This window comes from Macaca nemestrina, chromosome 8, assembly GCF_043159975.1.
Source record: "Macaca nemestrina isolate mMacNem1 chromosome 8, mMacNem.hap1, whole genome shotgun sequence".
Classification (NCBI taxonomy): Eukaryota; Metazoa; Chordata; class Mammalia; order Primates; family Cercopithecidae; genus Macaca; species Macaca nemestrina.
This window is the reverse complement of record NC_092132.1, coordinates 136214660-136236373: the sequence shown is the minus strand read 5'-3', so window position 1 is coordinate 136236373 and position 21714 is coordinate 136214660. Positions and strand designations below refer to the sequence as shown.

The 21714-nt window shown below is 39.4% G+C and overlaps 1 long non-coding RNA gene across 5 annotated transcripts in view; it reads right to left on the bottom strand.

Moving 5' to 3' along the window:
- Positions 1-21714, bottom strand: part of LOC139355905 (uncharacterized) — a 166429-nt gene that overhangs the window by 137329 nt on the left and 7386 nt on the right. For all 5 annotated transcript variants that reach the window (XR_011607198.1, XR_011607195.1, XR_011607194.1 and 2 more), the window contains exon 2: positions 13492-13638. This is a non-coding gene — a long non-coding RNA (uncharacterized lncRNA). The remainder of the gene's footprint in view (positions 1-13491; positions 13639-21714) is intronic.

The window sequence follows — 21714 nt, the reverse complement described above, 5'->3', positions numbered from 1 at the left end:
GTAAAAACCAGAAGTCCTGGTAAACAGATTTTAAAACAAATATATTAAACAAAAAAATTTCACTTTGGAGCCAGTGCTCTCATAGAATCCTTCTTCAGGGACATTCAGGAAAGGGAGAGGTTTTACTCCTTTCTTTGTGCCTTTGCACAAATAAAGGAGGTTTTTGGTTTGTTTTTGTTTTTTAGTTGTATATACCTTTATTATTCATTTATGTTCAGAAATAAAAAACAAAATCAGGAAATTCAATAACTTACAGTTAAGAGCAAAAAATGATAAAATTTTGGGAGTATGTCATCAGTGCCACTCTCTGCTCTTTGTGGACCAAGAATTAATTACTAAACATAGAATTTTGACATAAAAGTGAGATAGCACATGTTAGAAGCTTTAAACAAGACATAACTAGCTCTGACAGTTTAAGTGTTTCTAAAACACAAATAGCACGCTTTCAGCTTGCGTGTGTCACAGTGAAGAGGGAGCCTTTCTTTTCGGTATCACTATTATTACCCCAGTTTATTGCTGTATCTCTTGCTTGTATGGTAAGGGAGTGCTCAGTGACAGTTCAAATATTCCCCAGTTTGGCTTTCCTTCCACATGTAAAACCTTGATGGGGTCAGACTTTGGCTTGAAAGTCTGGATGACCGCCCTGCTGGAGGCTGTAGGGTATTCTCAACCCACTGACACCCCAACCCTACAATCTCAAGTGTTCTGGCCCTTGGACACCAGGATTCTGGACCCTGGTCTTACTCTCTTTTAGCCGTAAGTCTCCTAATCTCATGGTTTTTCCATGACAGTGCTTACTAGACATCCACAAGGATCTCTGACACTTTGGCAATAATAGACGCAATCTCAGAATTATACATGTGCTAATCTGTATTGTAACATCTTAATTATAGGCATCAAGTTTCCAACAATCAAGGAGAAAAATGACCATAATCCATTGAAAATCTCTCTCCCATACACTGTCAAAAATGGTCCAGATCATAATCCTACATGCTGGAATTATTTCTTCTGCCCCTGTCTCATCCCCACCTTGGCCAAAGATTTTCTAGCAAGATCTGAATTTTAATCCATCTCTCTTCGTCTGTGTGTCCTGACTAATTTGGCAGAAGGAGTTCTTTCTTAAAACCTTGCCATTTAACTCACAAATGGAAATGTGAAGGGTCAATAGGTATGTGAAGAACCTATTCACCCCTATTCACTGGGAATCAGAGAAGTGAAAATGAAAAGAACCCTGAGCTATCATCTTAGATACATAAAACTGTCAAACGTTTGAAGGTGACTAACACCAAGTGTCAATCAGGATATGAGGAAAGTAGGAATTCTTCTACACAAAAGGAAAGAAATCTGGCAGTGCCAAAAGAAAAATACAGTACATCTATGATCTGTCCCTCCACAGATCCCTTTCCTAATATGTATATCCCAGTGATGCTCTGCTAATCTACAGGGGATGTCTAGAAAGGTATTCATCACATCAGTGTTGATAATAACCAGGAGGAGGAGGCAATCAAATGTCCTTCACAAGTGGAACTGGTAAGTTAAAGAGACTTAGGTTGGGTTTCTTTAAAAGCAGGCCCAAGACAAGGATTTGTATTCCAGTGGCTTATTTTGATTTAGAAGATGATATAAAGAATCACCAGTGCAGGAGTGGAACAGTGAACCCAGGACACCTTGAGAATCAATAAAAAGGTGTGTTGTTGGCAGGCTGCCTGTGAAGAAAGGGAGCATAATTCCACTAGACAGCATAAGGAGGCAGTTTTGTACATGCCTAAGAGTAATCCCACCTTAGCATGTAGAACACAAGGATATTTAGTCTCCAGTTCCCATCATCTGGGCTGAGTGGTAGTACCCAGCAGATTTAATTTGCAGATCCGTTTACCTGCCCAAGCACAGGCCAAAAGAAAAAGAAAAGGCTTCCCACAGAGAGTGCCAAGTTCATGCAGGACACCAGAGGCATGTGCTGGAACAGTAGGTGCTGAAGGCACAGCACAAGGTAACAATTGTATCATGAAAACTGTCAAGTTCACTCATATATGGAATCAGAAGAAAACATATCATAGAAGTTAAGAGTAGAATAGTGATTACCACAGACTAGGGAGAAAAGGGAGTGGGGGAGATGGAAAGAGGCTGAGCAACAAGCACAATGTTACAGTCACATAGGAAGAATAAGTTCTGGTACTCCACTGCCCAATAGGGTGACTACAGCTAAAAATAATGTGTTGCGTATTGCAAAGAGCTGGAAGGAAGGATTTTGAATGTTCTTGCAACAAATGATAAATGTTTATGGTGCGAAATATGCTAATTACCATGATTTCATCATGATACAATGTGTACATATATCAGAACATCATATTGCACCCCATCAATATGTCCAATTATTATGTGTCCATTAAATATTATGTAATATTATAAATATTATGCTATTTATATATATTTACATTAGAGGGAAATGCATACAAAACAGAAAGAGTTATGGATCAATGCCATTAATGTAAAAAAAAACACAAGCAGAAATGAAAATCATAAAACATGTCATACTCATATCATGCATGCAGTTATTTCAGACACATTACATGGTACCTTTGAGTAGAGAGGTGAGTGGGAGTAAGGAATAGAGATAAAGGGAAGAAAAAAACATAGAGGCCTTTAGAAATTGATTGAGAAAGTATGCCATAAACCCAGAATGTGACTAAACCTTCCATCTTCCTCTTCTGCCTCCTCTAGGTTAATGGTTCTGCTTTTCCTGGACTTTTCCCAAGCTCTCACCTTCCACATCACACATGGGAAGTCTGGCATTAGGCTCCCAGAGAGCAGAAACCAGGTGAAATGAAAGGGCACAGCCCTTCCAGCATATATCATGGAGATCGTCACATAACAGAACTCTTCACACTTTTTCAATTAAAAAATTTGAATAAGAGATCCACAGCAGCAACCTGCGGCCCTGCAGCTACATTTCCCAGAGATTCCTGGGATGATTCTAATGAGAATCTGGAGATGGGACCAGTTGCAAATCTAAAGACATCACTTCAATTTCAGACTTCAGAAGTGGGAGCACTTCCTCTACAGACTTTGGAAGGGAGAGCATTTCTTCTGCAGGCCTAGGAAGTGAAAGGATTGCATTTATCCTGGTTCCACATTTCTGACTGAAGTCAGCAGAGCTTGGTAAGTAACTTGCAGTGTACTTTCAACTTGAGGTGTAAACCAAAAATAAAATCCTAGGCCCCCCAACAGACTGAACAGATTCCCTCCTGGCCAAGGAGACCCCAGATAAACCTGAAAAGCGAAATTCCAGTACATAATGAGAAGGAAAGTTGGACAGGCCTCATTACACCCCCTCCCTTTTGGAATTTAGGCACAACTGTTCAATCATTAACATTGAAACAGAGATCATAAGACGGGCAAAAAGGACTCTTTGCGGCAATAATATACCAAATTCCAGTATCACTCTAGTATAGCATCACATGACAGGTAGCAGACCCTGAAAAATATCAACATATTTTACTCCAAAATATACTTCTTTGACATATTTTGAAATGGACTTCAAAGCTACCTTCAGTGGAAAAATTTGTATCTGTAGACAATCTCCTTCCCTTTCCAGGCCTTTTCCAAATCTGGGAGAGATTAAATAAGAGCCTGACACCTTTAAGGTCTGAAAAGAGACATTTACCATCTTTTATCTTCTACTGTAAGGCTGCTACCTGGAGGTTTCATTTACATAAAAAGAACCATGGCTTCTACAACTCGCCTTATCTTAACACAAGCATTTCTTCCTTCTGACTGCGAGCCTTTAGACAAGGCTTAACTCTTTCAATCAATTTCCAATAAGAAAATCTCTGAATCCACCTATGATTTGTAGCTCCCCCACTTTGACATGTCCCACCATTTTGGGGCCAAACAATGTATAGCTTGTATGGGGGCCACACTTTAGGAGGCTCTTGGCATGATTAACAGGAGAAAAGGCATATTGATTTGTTAACTTATATACACAAGAAACTTCAGGATGAAGACCAACTTCCGAATGATTTACAGAAACTCATATATTCTCTGAGACCACAGTAAAGAATGCAGACTCAGTGCACGGTCAGAAACAGGTAAATTAGGTTTAGTTGCAACACGGGTTGAGAGAGACAGAAAGAAGCAGCTTGGCTAGCAAAGGTGGCCTCTTTATGTAAATGGAACGAACACCCCTTAACGTGAATTGATGGTAAATGTTTCTTTTCACATCTTTAAAGTTGTCAGATTCTCAATCTCTCTTGCATCTAAGGAAGGGCATATGTAGGGGAGTGGGGCATGGGTGCATTAATGGACATTCTCCACTGATGCAAATTTTCCCCACTTAAGACAGCTTTGCAACGCCACTTCCGCCTACTGGCCAAGCAGCAGCCATTTTGAAATGTGTCAAAGAAATGTATTTAGTGGTAAAATATTTTGATTTTCTTCAGTCACCACTTTGAAACTTTAAACAAGTGTCACATACAAAAAGCCAAGCTGATAGCTTTGGAGAGATTTGGGTTAGAGGTATTGAAATACAGATAGAAAAAGGAATGGAAAAACAAATTTGGAATAATAGAAAAAAAGCACATTTAAATAGATCCTCTTATATCTGTTTTCAGTAAGTTTTTTAGTACTGAGAAGAGGTCAGTTCAGTTAAACAGTCATGTCCTATTCCAGGAGGTGGCACTGCAGATGCGCTAGGCCTCTATATATGGTGTAGGTAATTAGCTTTCTAATAAGTGGCATTTCTATAGAAAGAGAACAGAAGCAAAGGTTACTGTCTGGAGTAACCCATCTACAGATTAGTTTTTCCTGTGTCTCTGAGGCATCTTCAGATTGCAGTGGCAATCTACAGATCCTTCTGGATTGTAGTTCAAGCCAGGCCTTCAACAACCTTCGTGCCTGATGACATTCAACCATCAGGGCCTATGCCTGTCAGAAAGTGACATTCTTTACTCAGAAACCTGCAAAGGAACCTGTAAATAAACTGTAAGAACAAGGTATGGGGACAGTGTTATCCAAAAGGCTTCTGTCAGTTTCATAAACAAATCTCAATTTCTTAAAATTATGCCATTCCAGTCAAAGCCTTGACAAAATAACCAGTGTCTCCAATTGGGTCCTGTTACAAAAGAAAGCTTCAAAACAAAGCAATATTTCTCTCCATTATAACCTAATTCTGTGCTCTTGGGTTTTCTTAATATCAGTAGGGGCTAGGGGCCCTCTGAAGGATCACTGAAAATTCAGCTCAAAAAAGATAGATTAGTTGAAGAGAAGGCATGCAGATTTGTTTGGAGTGTGTATGCTGGAGTCTTCAGAATAAAGATTCAAACACAAGGGGGAAGCTGTCCATCTTATGCTTAGGTGCAACAAGGTATGGGCAGATGTAAAAATATGATTGAGCTAAAAGGCATAACCTAATGCTAAGAGACTGGGGAAACCCAGCAAGGCCTGTCTGTCTAGATCCCTCTTGACCTCTCAGAGCACGTACCCCTTCCTACTGAGGGCATGGGGATCTTACAACCTACAGTCCAAGAAGGTAGGTCATATAATTTTTATGGCCAGTTCTTACACAGAAAAGTAGAGAGAAAGTTAAGTAATATTTTTAGGCTTCATGGCTGGTTTTGAGAAAAAGGGGTTCTGATTTCTAGGGCCTTCCTTGGGCAAGAGAGATTCCAGTTTGTATGGCCAGCTTTGAGGGAAAATTGGACCGGTAAATAAGAGGGCAGAAAGCCAAAGGAACTTTCATTTCTAAGACTGAAATGAGGCTTTCATTGTGGAAGACCATTTTCTAGCATGTGTTTAAGGTGTTTGATATAACCAGGAAACGACCCATGCTGTTGCTAAGAGTCACATTTCCCTGCTCAAGGTGACAGTGGTTTAGTTTCTCATTTCCTCTATCATACAGAGTTCACTTATGACTATGGGCACATTCTTCCTTCGTGTGATTAATTCAAATTCTCTTTTCAGCAGGTTTGATTTTCAAGTTATCTAAATGGACTTTCTGTAAGGAAAACCAGTCATATTGCAGGAGGTTTTGTTTATCTTTCTGGTAATTAGCCTAAAGAAACAAAGATTTCACTTTTTATAAGGATCACTTCTGTGTTGTTTTTATTAGATTTTAAAAATTACATAGAAAAACTAACTGTAATAGTCCATTTTTACACTGCTGGTAAAGACACACCCAAGACTGGGTAATTTATAAAGAAAAAGTGGTTTAATGGACTTACAATTCCACGTGGCTGGGGAGGCCTCACAATCATGGTGGAAGGCAAAAGGCACATCTTACATGGCAGCAGATGAGAGAGAATGAGAGCCAAACAAAAGGGGTTTCTCCTTATAAAACCATCAGATCTTGTGAGACTTATTCACTATCACAAGAACAGTATGGGGGAAACAGCCCCATGATTCAATTATCTCTCACTGGGTCCCTCCTACAACATGTGGGAATTATAGGAGCTACAATTCAGGATGAGATTTGGGTGGGGACACAGCCAAACCATATCACTAACCTTTAAAAGGGTTAAGGTTTTTATAACCATATAACTACCTGTACTGTGTTTAAAGCCTTTTCATTATCATTCTGGTTAAATGAATTATTATTTTATAATAACATGTAGTTCTGATTTAATCAAATGTTTTGAGCCTTTTAACATCTTTGACAAACATCCTCAAAATCAAATCCTAAATTAAGTCTCAGACTTATACTTCCACTGGTGGGTATCAAAACTATACAAATTGAACAAATTGTTTAAGATGGTTGACTAGAAGCAGCTAGTATATACCTCTTTCATGGAGAGAAACTAGTCAACACTAGCTCCTCAGCTGGATTAGCCAGGTGTACATGTTGGAATTCATCAAGGAAGCAATGTGACCTACAGAGAAGGTATTGGAGGGAGACAGGGCAGCTGTCCACCCAAGACTGGCACAGGGTCAGGGGTAGGCTCCTCACCATGGGGAAATGGTGAGTTAGTAATAGCCTCTGGTGACCCACACTTCTGCCACACACCTTTATAAGCCTGGGCTCAAAAGATCCCTATTGCCCCCTCGACCAGGGCCTCCAAACTAAAACAGAGAGCTACATGGAGTGTGGGCAGAGCCACCACTCAGGCTCAGGTGGTGATATGATTTGGCCATCTCCATCCAAATCCCATCTCGAATTGTAGCTCCCATGATACCCACATATCGTAGGAGGGACCCAGTGGGAGATAATTGCATCATGGGGGCGGTTTCCCACATACTGTTCTCATGGTAGTGAATAAATCTCATGAGATCTGATAACTTTATAATGGGAAACCCCTTTCACTCGGCGGTCATTCTCTCTTTGCCTGTGGCCTTGTAAGACGTGCCTTTGTTCTTCCCTTACCTTCCTGATGCCATGGTCGTGAGACCTCCCCAACCACGTGGAACTGTGAGTTCATTAAACCTCCTTTTATTTATAAATTACCCATCTCGGGTATGCCTTTATCAGCAGCATGAGAATGGACTAATACAGGTGGATTCCTGGTCCCTTGGACCCCTGGGCACCCTGGCACCACTGGCTGCAGCTCTAGTAGTAGGGGAGGCTAGGCTCCCTTGCATGACCCCAAGATAGAAGCTGAATCCATAGGGCTGATGAACAGATGTACTGCAGGCTTTGCCTCCACTGGACCTATCCAGACAAAGTGCACTGGCCTTGGATTCTAGCATGACCACCCCAGCCCTACCTGAGCTCTCAGGTCGGTAGCAGCCTTACACTTTCCTGGGACAGAGCTCCCAGAGGGAACAGGTGGACCCACCGGTTTCACTGCTCCACAGCCCTCAATCCTGCTGCCCTCAGTCTTGGGAAAGAGCAAAGTGATTAAGGACTAACATGGGCCCTCAGTGTAGCACAGCTTACAGAAAAGTGGCTGGACTGTTCTCCACATGGGTCCCTGGCCGTTTCTTCTCACTGAGCAGGCTTCTCGACCTGGGGCCCCAGTACAACTACCCTGCCCTGCCTGAACACTTCAGTCATCAGCGGCTCTGCGTTTCTTTGGGGAGGAAATCTCAGAGACAACCCACAGCCCCTTGGCCATCACAGCTGCAATGGTACTGCCCTTATTACCCTCAGGCTGGGGAAGGAACAAAGGGCCTGGTCATGTCACTGGCACCTCCAGCACACTGCAGCCACCATATGGAGAGGAGTGCTGTCTCTCTTCCTTGTGAGCCCCCACACCCTACTCATCACCAGGCAGGGTCCCCAACGTGGAAGTGCAGAGCAGCCACTCCAGCCCTGACTGAGGATTCCCACTGCTAGTGGCTCTTTGTCTCCTTGGGGTGGAGCTTCCAGAGAAAACTGACAGCCACTCTGCCACTGCCACTTCCCCTCAGACTGGGGAAGGAATAAAGACCCTAAGATCATTACTCATGCCTCCAGCACACCACAGTCACCATACAGAGAGAAGCCCAGTTTCTCTTACCTGTGAGACTCCAACACCTGCCCTTCAAATAGGACCCCTGGCTCGGGCTCACAATGCAGCCAACCCACCCTTGGCTCAATGTTCCCTTTGGCAGCAGCTCTGCATTTCTTTGGGGTGAAGTTCCTAGAGGCAACTGAAAGCCCCTCTGCCACTGCTACTGCAGTGGTACTACACTTGCTGCCCTCAAACTGGGGAAGGAACAAAGACCCCGAGTACTTTACTTACATCTCCAGCACACTGCAGGAGAGAAGAGGCCAGTCTGTCTTCCCTGTGAGCCCCCTGCCTCCTGTTCATCACAAGGGAAAGCCCCCCAGCATGGTGTCACAACACACACCACAGCCCCGGCTGATCACTTCAACTAGTAGAGGCTCTGTGCTTCTTTGGGGTGAAGCCACAAGAGACAAGTAAAAGGCCCCTGCCCATTGCCACTACCAAGGTCCCTTCCCCTGCTGCCTCCAAGCTGGGGAGAAAACATAAAGCCTGAGCTTGCCCTAGGGCTGTGATATGTAGCCCAGGAGTGCCAAGCCTGGATCTCCATCCAGAAGTTGAGTGGGAAAGGAAATCCACACTTTCAAAACACTGAGAAGGAACATGGCTGCAAATGTGAGGAAATAGACAGGAGCCATGAGGCTGAGCAAGAGCCTACCTACTGGACTTTACACTTAAGCACCATCTACTGGATCACGGCCCAAACTTCAACATCATAAAAACTTTGCTAATATACCATTCTGTGAAATCAAGGACAAGAATTCAGCTACAAATAAAGACCTAGGACAAAGCTTTAGTCCTCTGAAAATGGGCAGAAAGGAAGTTAACTGACTATACTCAAATTACACTAGAGTTAAAGCCACACAAATAGAAAGGACCAGCACAAGAACTTTGGCAACTAAAAAAGACAGAGTGTCTTCTTTCTCTAAATGACTGTACTACTTCCCCAGCTGAAGTGGCTGAAACTACCAAGGTAAAATTCAGAATATGAATAGGAACAAAGATTATCGAGATTCAGGAGGAAGTCAAATCCAATTTAAGGAATATAAGGATTACAACAAAAAATGATACAAGAGCTGAAGATTAAAATAGGCATTTTAAGAAAAAAACAAACTATTCTGATAGAGCTGAAAAACACACTACAAGAATTTCCTAATATAATTGCAATTATTAACAGCAGAATAGACCAAGCTGAAGAAAGAATCTCAGAGCTCAAAACTGGTTCTCCAAACTAACTCAGACAAAAATAAAGAAAAAAGAATGAAAAAAAAAAAAACCTTGGAGAAATATAGGATAATGTAGAGACCAAATCTATGACCCAATGGCATCTCTGAAAGAGTGGGAGGTAAAACAAGCTACTTGGGAAAACATATTTCACAATACCGGCCCCCAAAATTTCCCCAACCTCACTAGAGAGGCCAACATTCAAATTCAAAAAACGCAGAGAACCTTTGTGAAGTACTGTACAAGACAACTATTCCCAAGACACATAGTCATCAGATTCTCCAAGGTCAACAAGAAAAAAAATATTAAAGATAGCTAGACAGAAAGGACAGGTTGTCTACAAAGGGAACCCCATCAGGCTAAAAGCAGATCTTCTGACAGAAACCCTACAAGCCAGAAGAGATTGGGAGCGTATATTCACCATTCTTTAAAAAGAAGAAATTCCAACCAAGGATTTCATATCTGGCCAAACTAAGATTCATAAGCAAAAGAGAAATAAGATACTTTTCAGACAAGCAAATGCTAAGGGAATTCATTACCTTCAGACCCGCTTTACAAGAGGTCCTAAGGGGAGTGCTAAATATGGAAAGGAAAGACCATTAACAGCCACATAAAAACAGTTAAGTACATAGACCAATGACACTATAAAGCAACCACACAATCAAGTCTCCATAATAACCAGCTAACAACACAACAGGATCAAATCCACGCATGTCAATATTAACCTTGAATGTAAATGGGCTAATTGCCCCCAATTAAAAGGCACAGAATGGCAACCTGGATAAAAGAGCAAGACCCAACTGTATGCTGTCTTCAAGAGACCCATCTCATGTGCAATGACACCCATAAAGAAAACATTATACCAATATCCTTGATGAACATAGATGCAAAGATCCTCACTAAATCCTCACTAGCAAACCAAATCCAGCAACACATCAAAAAGCTAATCTACCATAATCAAGTAGGCTCTATTCCAGGGATGCAAGGTTGCTTCGACATATGCAAATCAATAAATGTGGTTAATCACATAAACAGAACTGAAAACATAAACCACATGATTATCTCAGTAGATGCAGAAAAGGCTTTTGATAAAATTCAGCATCCATTCATGTTTAAAACCCTCAACAATCTAGGCATTGAAGGAACACACCTTTAAATAATAAGAACTATCTATGACAAACTCACAATCAACATCATATGGGTTGGGCAAAAGCTGGAAGCATTCCCCTTGAAAACCAGAACAAGACAAGGATGCCCACTCTCACCATTCCTATTCAACATAGTACTGGAAGTCTTAGCCAGAGCACCAAGGCATGAGAAAGAGATAAAAGGCATCCAAATAGAAAGAGAAAAAGTGCCTGTTTGCAGATGCCACAATTCCATATCTAGAAAACCCCACAGTCTCAGCCCCAAAACTCCTTAAGCTGATTTAAAAAAACTTCAGCAAAGTCTCAGCATACAAAATCAATATACAAAAAGTAGTAGCATTCCTATTCACCAACAGAAAACAAGCCCAGAGCCAAATGAGGAACACAATCCCATTCACAATCACCACAAAAAGAAAAACATACCTAGGAATACAACTAAGGAGAAAGGTAAAAGATCTCTGCAATAAGAATTACAGGCCAGGCATAGTGGCTCACATCTGTGATCCCAGCACTTTGGGAGGCTGAAGCGGTGGATCACCTGAGGTCAGGGGTTCTGGGCCAGCCTGGCCAACATGGTGAAACCCCATCCCTACTAAAAATACAAAAATCAGCCAGGTGTGGTGGCAGGCACCTGTAAACCCAGCTACTCAGGAGACTGAGGCATGAGAATAGCTTGAACATGGGAGATGGAGGCTGCAGCAAGCCAAGATCACACCACTGCACTCCAGCCTGGGGGATAGAGTGAGACTCTATCTCAAAAAAAGAAAAAAAAAATTACAAAACACTGCTTGAAGAAATCAGAGATGACACAAACAAATGGAAAAAAGCATTCCATACTCATGGATAGGAAAGATCAAGGTTGTTAAAATGGCATTACTGCCTAGAGCATTTTACAGATTCAGTGTTATTCCTATCAAATTACCAATGACATTCTCCACATAACTAGAAAAAACAATTCTAAAATTCATAAGGAACCAAAAAAGAGCCCAAACAGCCAAAGCAATTCTAAGCATAAAGAACAAAACTGGAGGCATCACATTACCTGAGTTCAAACTATACTACAAGGCCACAGTAACCAAAACATCATGGTACTGGTACAAATATAGACACATAGATGATGGAACAGAATACAGATCCCAGAAATGAAGCCACATACCTACAACCATCTGATGTTTGACAAAGTTGACAAAAACAAGCAATGGAGGAAAGGACTCTCAAGTCAATAAATGTTGCTGAAATAACTAGCCATATGCAGAAGATTGAAAACTGGATCCCCTCCTATACCATATACAGAAATCCATTCGAGATGGGTTAAAGACTTAAATGTAAGACCTAAAACTACAAAAATCCTGAAAGAAACCCTAGGAAATACCATTCCAGACATAGACCTTTTCTGTTGAAGATGCCAAAAGCAACTGCAATAAAACAAAAAATTGATTAGTGGGACTCAATTGAACTAAAGTGCTTCTACACAGCAATAGAAACTATCAACAGAGTAAGCAGACAACCTACAGAATGGGAGAAAATATTTGCAAACTATGTATCCAGCAAGGGTCTAATATCCAAAATCTATAAGAAACTTAAATTTAAAAGAAAAAAGCAAGCAACCCCATGAAAAACTGGGCAAAGGGCATGAACACATGCTTTTCAAAAGAAGATATGCATGCAGCCAACAAATGTATGAAAAAAAAACTGAACCTCACTGACCATTAGAGAAATGCAAACCAAAACCACAGTAAGATACCATTTCACAGGAGTTAGAATGGCTATTGTTAAAAAGCCAAAAAATAATGTGCTGTCAAGGATGCCGAGAAAAAACTTATACATTGTTGGTGGGAGACAGAAGATACAATAGTACTTTTCTTACAGGGTTCTGAGACTATAAAGTGAACTTAGACATGTAAGAGAAATTCACACAATAAAAGTACTATCAAAATAATTATTATGACAGATACTTATAATCATTGTGTTTTTACATATTCAAAATATGTTATATCTATAATTAACCTACTCAAGGGAATCTAAGTGCAAAAGTATGTTATTTTTGTTTTGTTTTCCTTGCTTAAGGGATCACGGACATTGCAGTATATTTTGAAAGAACTGGTTATAAGAACTCTAGGAACAAATTGGACTTGGAAATATTAACTGCTGTCTTCAGCAACAGGTCTGAGCTGTTCCCTCTGAGAACTTTAGCATGCACTGTGGGGAACACATGGAGTAGGGCTTAAAGTCCATTTTTTAATCAAGTTATGAGAAGACAACAGGGTGGGTAGTGTCTCTGGGTTAATCAATTTCTGTAAAGGGCTCTGACCACAATTGGCTTTGAGACCACAATGTTGGGAGGGTATGTTTATATCCCACCAGCCAAAAAATATATCGCGCTGACATGGTTCACCTTCTTCTGCAAGTGACCATCAATAGCAAGTACCACATCATTGATGGTCAGTTTGGAAGCTCCTTCCAGATGTGGCAGCTTCTGGGGTTTATTTCTGGGAAGGATCAGCCTCAGGTGTCACTCATCTTCTGCTTGTGAGAGAGTGGATTCTGCTACCTGGATCATCTTAGAAGATGTCAGTACATTTCAAACTAAGAATTTCTTAATTCTGATCTCCAGGAAGACAAGAAATAACAACAACAACAAAATCTACTCCTTTACTCTTGAATCCTGAACAATTGAAGATTTTGAGTATGTGAGTACATACCTGTAGACATCTCCAACATCTCCATTTACAAGCACATCATTTTGTTCCTTGCAGAACCCAGAAGGGATTCACTGTTTGGTGGGCTTCGCTCTCAACTGTAGGAGATTCTACTATAAGGACAATATGCATCTGGTGGAGTTTTAAATTCTGAAATAGGGAGACATTGAAGAACTATCAAAGAATATATTTAATATTTCCTTGGAGAGAAAACTCATGCCCAAACATGGTTATTCATCTTTCACTATTTAGAGTAAGAAACAAAATAAATCCTCGTGTATTTATTAGCCAGCTCACTAATTATCAACTGATGTCCTATCATATATCCTCTATACCCTCATATTATTTGGAAGAAAATTCTACACATCAAATCATTTCACCAATAAAAATGTCAGCCTATATAACTAAACATCATTTTAAAGAATGATAACCACACATTTTCAAATTTATGAAAATAAAAGCATTTTAAGGATGACCTGTGATTATCTTGGGAAACACAGTGATTTGTGCTAGAAAATGTTTAATATTGGTTGTTGACTTTATAGAAAATTTTAACTGGTAAATGAATGAATAGAATATTATGGAAAAACTAATTGTCTATAAAGCATATGAAAAGATTGTTGGATGATAATATAATGTGAATTCAAGATTTTCTTTAGGAGACTTAGGCTATTGTGGGACTAGGTGTTTTTCCCTCAACAAAGTCTTCCCTCTCATCCTTTCTCTTGTATCCTGGTTATATTCTTTTACTTCCTTCCAAACTTTGCCCTAAGAGAAAGAACATGGTTTTGTTGTATAAATTTGATTTGAAATCCTGTGGACACTGGGTGAATTACTATTTAAAACTGTAGCTCTGATTTCTCAAAGATAAAATGAGGATAATATTTATACAATTTTGTGCCAGACCTAGAGTAAACTTTTAAAAAATGTTTGCTACATGGATGAATGAATAATGTCAGTAATGTTTTAGTACTAGATCAGCACTTGATCAAAGTTCTCCTTCCCTCTTGCTTTATTTCCCTATAGTTTGAAATTCTGGGTCCAGTTTCATCTGCCTGCTTCTTCCTTGATTAAATATTGATAGAAAATCAGATGCACTGGATCTATGAGTATGTCTTGTGATTCAGAATCTGAATGTTTATTTATCCATAACTCAGATATTCTGTTTGTAGATTCCAGTATCAGGGCTACAGTTTAAACTTCAGACTGATTCTTACATTACTCTCTCTCTTCAACTTGTGATCATTGTAATAAGCTTAAGAGAAAAGCAGGGGACAAAATGGAGAAATATTCATTCAGAAAATAAGATACACTGGAGCATCAGTATTTTAGACATCAATGTAATAGTTGGGAGATCCTGGCAAGTGTGAATGATATGGTTTGACTGTGTCCCCACCCAAATCTCACTTTGAATTGTAACTCCCATAATCCCTACATGTTGTGGGAGGGACCCAGTGGGAGGTAACCGAATCATGGGTGCAGGTTTCTCCCATGCTGCTCTCATGATAGTGAGTAAGTCTCACAAGACCTAATGGTTTTATAAAGGGCAGTTCGCCTGCACACACTCTTTTGCCCGCCACCATGTAAGATGTACCTTTGCTCCTCCTTCACCTTCTGCCATGACTGTGAGGCCTCCCCAGCCATGTGGAACTGTGAGTCCATTAAACCTCTTTTTCTATATAATTTACCCAGTCTCAGGTATGTCTTTATTAGCAGCATGAGAACAGACTAATACCGTGGATTTCCTAGGAAGAGGTGGGTATGAGACCTGGTCTCAGTGAGAAGAATGAAAGAGATATGTCAATATTTGAAAGCTTGCCATCTTCCTTACTGATTGGCCTTGTTCAGCTCTGTTGCTGTCTTGCAATAATGCCAGCTCACTTCTGGTACTCTAGAGCAGAAGGAACTTTCTCACATTCCAACCAAGATCAGGCCAATGGAGGAAATGTTGGCAAAAATACTCAAACCAGATCAAAATGTGGCTCAAAGAGAATGATGCAGTTTTATACAATGAGTCAAGTAAGTTATGTTGCACAATGAATATACTGTAACCCATATGAAAGTTTTTTCTTGAGTATATCACATAGGGAGAAAAGCAAAAATATGTTCAAAAATACTCAGAAACACACAATTTGGCTTGCAGATTGTTGAAGACTTCTGCCTTTACTATGCAATGTTAACCTTTTTCAAATGGAATCTAAATGACTGAAGGAAAAGAATCTCACCAATTGATTTGACTGAAGATTTTGAGGTGGATGTGGATTGTGTTTGTCCAAAACTTTGTCCCTCTTTTTGATGGCCCTCTGAAGAGTAGGATATGCCATGTCTTGTCAGAACCCTGAGACAAGTAAGGCAGAAGATCTAGTTGGAAAGGTTGAGGTGTTAATTGTGTATTCTAGTTCCTCGACCTTCACAGTGAAGTTGAGTGTGTATGTGTTAATCTCCCACTCTCTCTGCATTAAGCAAGGCAGATGATCTGGGACAATTGCATATACTGGTATTCAGGTGGTAGCCTCTGACCCTAGGGAGGTACCTGCTGGAAGTGAGCCCACCTGTTTGTTTTCTGAGGCTTAGGGACATTCAGGAATGCAAAGCCCCACTGACTCCAATAGCTAGGTCACTGGGAGAAAGTGTCTTTAGTGGGAGCTATAGAATTTGTGGCACTTGGTGTGTGTGAGAACTTCTTCAAAGAAACATGAATAGACCTAGATTTATTACTGGGGAGAGCTGGAAGAAAGGCTCAGAAAGTATCATGCTGTGGCTCAGACTATAGGAGGGTTACTGTTTGTCTACTCTATTAGCTCACTGATGCAAATTCATTAGAAGCAAGGCTTTCAAATAGTCAATCACTGGAAGAAAGTACAGAAAACCCCTTATAGAAAGAAAATGGGAACTGTGCATTCCAGCCTCGTTTCTTCATGGCACTCTGAGGATGGAGCCCCTGGAAGTGCTTAGACTCCCACTGAAAACCACCTATTTCTTCTGTAATCTAGAGAGACTCACGTGTGCCTTCTCCTGTTCCTTACAGGTGGAATGTTTTTAGGATGCAGTCAATCAAGTGGTAGCTATGAGAGTTTGGGAACTCAATGCACGGCACAAACCCCATTTGGGAATGAACAGGGAACTGCATTTTAGAGCCCCTTCTCTACATTCCTCCACTGAATGAAGTCCCTGGAAGAGTGTGCAGGCTCATATAAAACTGCCACTGTTTTCTGTGGCCTAGAGAGTGTTGTATATGCCTAGTCCTCTCTACTCCCAGAGCTAGGAGGTTTAGGATGCAGCCCCTTGCATTAAAACTATAAAAGGTGGGGCACTCAATATGAGGACAAACCCATTCCAGGTGGGATTAATGGGCCTGCCTTTATCAGTAGTGTGAGCCAGGGGAGAGAGCTCTGGAAAAGCCAATGTGTTTCTGAGGCTACCAGTGGGCGGGCTGTCTGCCCCCTTTCTCCCCAGTGCATATTAGAAACCAGACCACCAAATAGCCACTGGAACAGTGTGCCATAAACCCATTCCAGGAAGTAACAGGTTGCTGCATTTTTGAGTCCCTTCTATGCATTGCTCCTGGGGCGTGAGGTCCCTAGAAATGCTTACAAGCTTGTATAAAATCACCACTTTTTCCTGTAGTTGAGGGAGACTTATGTATGTCTACTTCCCTCTACTCCAAGACCTAAGAGGTTTAGGATGTCATATCAGATGGAAGTTGAAATAGCGGAATGCTCATCATTTGAACAAACCCTTTCCAGGAGGGATCAACAGACATAAGTTTTTGCTAAAAAAAAAAAACTGGCAAAGGCAGTTATCTAATGTGTAGAAACCAACACAGAAGGTCAAAGAAAATGAGGAAACAGGGATATGTATTCCCATTTAAGAACAATATAAATCTCCCAAATTCAACCCAAGTGATGTGGAGATATGTGATTTACTTGAAAGGGAATTCAGAATAAAGGTAATAAAGATGCGCACTGAGGTCAGGAGAGCAATGTAAAAATAAACTGAAAATTTCAAAGAAGAGATAGAAAATTTTAAAAAGTACCACATAGAAATTATAGACTGAAGAATACTATAACTGAAATTAAAAATCCAATAAAGTAGTTCAACAGCAGGCTAGATCAAGCAGAAGAAAGGATCACTGAACTCAAAAGCAGGTCAGTTAAAGGCATTCAATCTAAGGGGCAAAAATAGAAAAGAATGGAAAATACTGAAGGTAGCTTGAGACATATGGAACAGCATCAGGCTGTATATCACATGTGTTACTGATGTACCAGAACAGAGAAAGTCACATTAACCATATTCAAAGAGATAATGAAAGAAAACTTCCCAAGCCCGTGTAAGGAAATAGAAATCCTGACTTCAGGAGCTCAAAGCACCAAATGAGGTGACTCCAAAGAGGCATACATTGAGAAACATCATACTCAAATTGTCAAAAGTTAAAGACAAAGAGTTTTTCAAGCAGCTAGAGAAATGCAAATTGTTATGTACAAGGAAATCCCAATGATATTATCAGCAGATTTTTTTTCATCCAAAACCTTGTAGGCTAGAAAGGAATATGATGATATATTCAAGACCTAGCAAGGGGAAGCCAACGAAGAATACTATACCCAGAAATCATGTCTTTCAAATATGAAGGATTGAAAAGACTTCATAAGCAAAAGTTTAGAGTTTATCACCACTATACTTGCATTTTAAATATTTCAAAGTAGTTCTTCAAGATGGAGAAAAATGGTAATTAGTAACATGAAAATATAAACCTTACTGCTAAAAGTAAGAATGTTTTAAAATCCAGTACGCTCTAACACTGTAATGGCAATGGGTAAGTCAATCATGTCTTTAGTATAAAGGTTAAAGGTCAAAACTATTAAAAATGACTAAAGCTACAATAATTTCTTAAGGGATACAAATACTGAAAAGATGTCAATTATGATATCAAAAACATAAAACATAGGAGGAATAGGACCAAAACTGTAGAGCTTATGTATGTGATTAAAATCACACTGTTATCAGTATTATTCACAATACCCAAATATGAAATCAGCCTAAATGTTCATCAACAGATGAATGGATAAAAAAGATGCTGTATATGTCCACAATGGAATATTATTCAGTCATAAAAAATAATGAAATCCAGTCCTTCCCAACAACAATGATGGAACCAGAGGGCATTATGTTCAGTGAAATAAGCCAAGAACTTAAATATCACATATTAAGTAGATCCCATGAAAACAGTGAACAGAATTATGGCTACCAGAGGCTGGAAAGGGTAGGGAATGTGGGAGATGAAGAGAGGTTTTGTAATGGACATAAAAATACAGTTAGATATAATAAGTAAGTTATGGTATTCAACAGCGCATGCAGTAGGTTGATCATTGTTAAATATAATTATATATTTCAAAATAGCTAGAAGAGATTTGAAATGTTCCTAACACAATGAAATAATAAATGTTTAAGGTGGTGAATATCCTATTACCCTGACTTAAACATTAAACATTGTATCAAAATGTCACATGTTCCCTATAAATATGTACAATTATTATGTATCAATAAATGACAATTTTAAAAAACAATTCTCCACCCACCACAAAATTAAGTTGCTAACAACCTAAAATAGCCTGTTATATGCATAAGGTATTTTCTGTAAGCCTCAGCATAACAACAAAGCAAAGGTCTATAAAACATATACAAAACATCAAAAGAAAATATCCAACCCATATCATTACAGAAAGTCATCATACCACAAAGAAAGGAGGCAAGAAAGGAAAAAACAAAGGATCTACAAAACAAGCAGAAAACAATTAATAAAATGGCAGTAGTAAGTTCTTACCTAGCAGTAATTACGTGACTATAAATGGATTTAATTCTCCAATCAAGTCACAGAATAGTTGAATGGATGAAGAAACAAGACCCACCTCTATGCTGCCTACAAGAGACACACTCTCTTTCCAGTAAGGACACACATGGACTGAAAGTGAAGGGACAGAAAAAGATATTCCATGCAAAGGGAATCCAGAAAAGAGCAAGAGTAGCTATATCAGATAAAATAGACTTTATGTCAAAAACTATAAAAAGAAACAAAAAAAGGCCATTACATAATAATAAAGGGGTTGACTTTATAAGAGGACATGTTAATTGTAAACCTATATGCACCCAAGATCAGAGCACCTAAATATACAAAGCAAATATTAATAGATAAAAGAGAGATAGACTTCAATACAGTAATAGTAGGCAACTTCAATTCCCCATTTTCAGCAATGGAGAGATATCCAGGTGGAAAAACAGGAAGGAAACATCAGACTTTGTGTTAGGCTCTTCTTGCATTGTTATAAAGGAATACCTGAGACTGAGTGACATAAACAAAAGAGGTTTAATTGGCTCACAGTTCTGCAGGCTACACAAGCATGGCACTGGGATCTGCTTGGCTTCTAGGGAGGTCTCAGAGAACTTTTATTTATGCTGGAAGGTGAATCGGGGCCAGACACATCACATGACCACAACAGGAGCAAGAGAGAGATTGGAGGAAGTGTGACACACTTTTAAACAACCAGATCTTGCGAGAACTCACCCACTATTGCAAGGACACCACTAAGGGGTTGGTGCTAAACCATTAATGAGCAATCCACTCCCATGATCCAGTCATGTCCCATCAGGTCCCACCTCCAATGTTGGGGATTACAATTCAACATGAGATTTAGGTGACAAACAACCAAATTATATCAGACTTAATTTGATACTCTAGACTAAATGGACCTACTAGACATACACAGAACATCCTACCCAACACAAACAGACTCTTCTCAAGTTAACACAGAACATTCTCTAGCATAGATAATATGTTAGGCCAAAAAACAAGTTTTAACAAATTTGAGAAGACCAAAATCATATCAATTATCTTTTCTGACTACACTGGTATGAAACTAAAAATCAGTAACAGGAGGAGTCATTGAAAATGAACAAATATGTGGATATTAAACAATATTCTCCTAAACAGTGACTGGGTCAATGAAGAAGTTAAAGGAGAAACTAAAAAATATTTTGAGATAAAAGTAGCCCTAAAAGGGAAGTTTATAGCATTAAACCTATATAAAAAAAAGAAGAAAAGTTGTCAAATGAAAAAACTAATGTTACATCCCACAGAACTAAAAAAAGAACAACCTATGACTAAAGTTAGCAGAAGAAAAGAAATCACAAAGATCAGAGAATATATAAAGGAAATAGAAAGCAGAAAAACTACAGAAAATATCATCCGAAATAAGAGTTGAATTTTTTTCGAAAAGTGAAACAAACTGACAAAATTTTAGCTAGAAAACAGAAAGAAGGCTCAAAATCAGAAATGTAAGAAGTGATATTACAATTGATAGCACAGAAATCAAAGACATTAAGAGACAACTATGAAAAACTATTTGCCAACAAATTGGACAACATATTACTTCATTCTAACAGCAGGAAGGTGAGCTTCTTAATAGAAACCTATCCTATTTTTCAGAAATTTAAGGAATAGTGAGTTCAAATGCTGTTTTGGTGATCTGTATCACCATCCAGCTACTTTCTCTTTAAATAATTCTTAGGTTTTTTTCTTATGTGTTTTTCAGAATAACTGCAATAGTTACAATTTAATCATTAGTACTAAACTTTCACTCTATCGGGCCACAGATTTGGGGGAGTTGTTACGCAATACATTCCAACAGAACCTGAAAACACTTTCAAATGAATCAACACTCTATGGAGCTTCATTAAAGGGGTGGAAGATATGAATCCTTGAATGGGCTAATAAGTGTGTGCTTCCTGTTCTCTTTCTTCTTGGCAAATGATCTAACTCCTTTAGCTTATCTCATTATTTTCCAGGGGTTTAGTTATCTTCGCCAACAAATAAGACATGAACTAAACCAATACTGTAGTGTTGTCTTATTTGTCAGAGAAGATTATTGGCCAGACTGTGTAGAGACAGAGGTTTTGAAATCTCTCTTAAGCATGAAAACTTGGGGAGATGATCAAATGCCTAAAGATAATTTTTTGTGTGTGTGGAAAAATCAGTGTGAAAGACTTCTGGGGTCAAAACTATGTTGCCCAATGAGCACAGGCAGTCTTCAAGGGGGTTCAGTAAAGATATGCAGGTTCACATATGACTCAAGAATGAATAGAAATCTGGGCAGATTGTAAGCATGATGGGAGTTTCCCTCCTTCTCATGGAGGTTTAAACTAGGTTCACAGTAGGCAGGGACTCTGCCTCAT